The 4,033-nt window shown below is 34.6% G+C and overlaps 1 protein-coding gene across 1 annotated transcript in view; it reads right to left on the minus strand.

Moving 5' to 3' along the window:
* LOC106873036 (filamin-B) overlaps positions 1 to 4,033 on the minus strand; it is a 164,815-nt gene that overhangs the window by 93,228 nt on the left and 67,554 nt on the right. The window lies entirely within an intron of this gene.

Here is a 4,033-nt window from a genome sequence, read left to right on the forward strand (position 1 = left end):
CATAAAAACACATACATATATATATATGCATATAAAATTCATTAATGAGGTTAGAAATTGATATTAATCAATTAAAACCAGTGGTCTAGCATATTAAAAAATCTGAAGAATAAAATTATATTACATATAAAAATAAGAGGAAAGACCAGCAAAAGTGGACTCCTATATGCTAGAAATAGATGCCGAATCATCTAACCATGAAAAAAATATATTCTCAGTAAAAATTTAGCGACACAACAGACTGTAAAAGGGCAAGACAAATGAAAAAATACTAAATAAATCTGTTGTGTCGCTAAATTTTTACTGAGAACATATTTTTTTCGTGGTTAGATGATTCGGCATATATTTCTAGCATATAGGAGTCCACTTTTGCTGGTCATTCCTCTTATTTTTATATGTAATATATATGCATATATATATGTATATATACACATATATATATACATATGTGTGTATATGTGCATCAGAATGATTTACCTTGGTTTTATATAATTTTATATAATTTTTTGTGTTCCTTTGGTAGGTGGAGTAATGAGCATGAGAGTTAAAGGTGTGGTATAGGTAGATAGGAGAAATGGTTCTGTACTAAATGGGGAATGAAGAATAGCAAGAAAGTATGATGTGTTTGTTGGGTGTGGCATGATAAAAAAAATGTGATAGAGTTATACTGGTTTGATAGAGGAACTTTTGTTATATAACTTCAGGTACAAACAGTATAAGTATATATGTATTTTTGTGTATATGCATATATATGTATACACACACACATGTATGTGTGTGTGTGTGTGTATATATATATATATATATATATATATAACTGGACACTTCTCATAGTCTTAGTATCACAAAAGTTTTATCCCTTGTTGGTTGGTGCCGACATCTCTGTAATCTTTTGATACAATATTCCTGTGTGCAAATGTGTGTGCATGTGTATGTGTTGCATCTTTGAGTGTGAAAGTGTCTCAACATGTATGGTATGGATACTTGATAACGAATGAATGCTGTAAACACAGAAATATATTCCTGGTTCTCAAGACCAGACTCTCCTTCTCCTCCTCTTCACTAATACTAGACGTGCAGTTGCAGTAATGCGACTTGGTGTGCAAAATCCTTGCCCCCTAAAGCATTTTTCAAACCCCAACAGTGATTAATAGTATGTCTTCCACAAATCTTCAAGAATGGTGAATCGTTTCACAGAAATAATTTGTCTTTTTTCTTTTCTTTCCAATTATGGGATTATCAGATAAATCCATTTGCTGCCTACCACCATTTATTTTAATTTTTTTCCAATATTATTTAAATTAAAATATAAAATGTTTTTACTGTAGTATTTTATGTTTTTTTTTGTAGCTCTATTTGTTTTTCTATAGCTTTGTTTATTGATTTTGAAATTTAAATAAATTTTACCTCTTTTTAGACATACGATGATTGAGTACAAAATAAAAGGCATTCATCTGATAACTAAATATTTTTTATTAAATAAGGTGGTTGAGTAGAAAAATCATTATTTACTTTTTCCATTTTAGGTATCTGAGTTCAAATCCTGCCAAAATTGAATTTGATTTTCATTCTTATGCAATCAAGACAAGTTTGTATGTTGATGCTTTACACGTCTACTCAGAAATTGATATTCTGGCTTAGCAACCAATATGGGCCCTGGCGAAGGTGCATGGCCCAATGGTTATCGTTTGGCTCACAACCATAAGACCATGAGTTCGATTCCAGGCTGCACATTGTGTCCTTGAGCAAGACAGTCCATTCAGTTGTCAAAGATGAGTTGTACCTGTAATTCAAAGGTCCAACCTTGTCGCATTCTATGTCATGCTGAAAATTCCTGAGAACTACATTATGGGTACGTGTGTCTGTGGAGTACTCAGCCACTTGCACATTAATTTCATGAGCAGGCTGTTCGGTTGATTGGATCAACTGGAACCCTTGTCATCGTAACTGATCGAGTACCAGTTATATGTACCTTCAGTCAATAATTTTATAAGAAAAATTTTACTTTTCAGTCAGTTCAGAGTTATCTCTTTTTTTTGGTATCTGGTGCTGATGAGAACAAACAGTTTGACAAATATGTATCCACCAGTCCAATAGGGGGCGCTCTGAGCTGACTATGGGGCTTTACACTTTTTGTCTCAAGTAAGAATTTTTTCCTCAAGATAAACAACAGTGAAAAACCTTTAACAAGTTCAAATACCACTTAAATATCTTCGAACTGATATTAAATTTAAATATTAGTTATCTAAGCATGAATTAACCCTGGTTGAAAAGAACTATAGTCAAAGACATTCTAACCATGCCATAGCCATTCCATCTTTGTTATTCAGATAGTGTGCCTAGAATTCCAGTATCCAATTATCTTTTTGTTCTTTGGATATTTATCCATTGAAATCCAATAATCTAATTAATGACGTAATAATGATTTATGTAAGATTACTGTTAATCACCGTTTCCTTTCTGGATTATGATATTGTCTCAGAATGGATGGGAGGGCAAAAAAGAGAATAACGGAAAAGAGTGATTTCCATAAAACAAAAAAAAAATGAAGAAAGGAGCAAAAGAAGAGAAAAAAAAGAAATAACCAACCCACAATATTTAAATATGTCCACCTACCTTGTTTTGATTGCTTTTTTTTATTTCATCAAATTTTTTTTTTTTGGGTTTTGTTACCATGACCGCCAACACCTTATAAGGTATTAATAAACAATTTTCGTAATCTAACATTAGTAACACTACCTCTAAGTCCCATTTACGGTATTAACAATAGTAGTAATAATACTAATAGTAGCAATAGTAGTGGTAGCAGCAGCAGCAGCAGCAGCAGTAGTAGTAGTAGTAGAAATAGCAAAAGATTCTAAAATTTTATAAATGAATAAAAATGACTAAACCAACACCATTGCCATATTCTGGAAGACATGTAACCAAAGAAAAAAAAAAAAGGTCTGACATTCATGCTATAAATATAAAACAACAATGATGACAACAACAATGACAACGGTGGTGGCGGTGGCAACAACGATGACGACGACTTATTTAAACAGTTTCTGGAGGTTATCATTTACCTTTTACTTGCTTCAGTCATTGAACTGTGGCCATGCTGGGGTACTGCCTTATTTGTATATGTGCATGTGTGTATATATTGGTAACAAATTTTGACACAAGGCCAGCAATTTTGGGAGATGGGGTAAGACTATTACATGGATGAAATATATATCATCATCCAGTGTTTTGAATCCAGGTTGTGTCCCTGTTAATCGGGGTGGCCAGATCTACCTCAATGCCATAGTAAATGCCCTAACACCATCTTGCCCGGTTTTGGGCACCCTCCTTTTAATCAATCCCAGAAGGATAAAAAGCAAAGACTCATCAGACTTATTCCTGCCTTTGCATGTACCTATCCAAATGCAATGCAAATCTGAACAGCTGTAAGCCTCCAACAAATAAGTGTATCTAACCCATTACTTCTATTATATATATATATATATATATATATATACATACATATACATTATTTCTGCTCCAGCAATACTGCAGCTGCATGGATGAAATATATATCATCATCCAGTGTTTTGAATCCAGGTTGTGTCCCTGTTAATGGGGGTGGCCAGATCTACCTCAATGCCATAGTAAATGCCCTAACACCATCTTGCCCGGTTTTGGGCGCCCTCCTTTTTCAAACCAACCCTCCCAATTTCCTCCTCCACCTGCCCCCTCCACCTTTTTCTCGGTCTACCTTGCTTTCGCGCTCCATTTACCTCAAACGCAATCACCCTCCTCAGAACTTGCCCATACCACCTCACTCCATTCGCCCTATATTATTTCTATTATAAATATATATATATATATATCATCATCATCATCATCATCGTTTAACGTCCGCTTTCCATGCTAGCATGGGTTGGACGATTTGACTGAGGACTGGTGAAACCGGATGGCAACACCAGGCTCCAGTCTAATTTGGCAGAGTTTCTACAGCTGGATGCCCTTCCTAACGCCAACCACTCAGAGAGTGTAGTGGGTGCTTTTACGT

The sequence above is a fragment of the Octopus bimaculoides genome, chromosome 19 (genome assembly GCF_001194135.2).
Source record: "Octopus bimaculoides isolate UCB-OBI-ISO-001 chromosome 19, ASM119413v2, whole genome shotgun sequence".
Taxonomy (NCBI): Eukaryota; Metazoa; Mollusca; class Cephalopoda; order Octopoda; family Octopodidae; genus Octopus; species Octopus bimaculoides.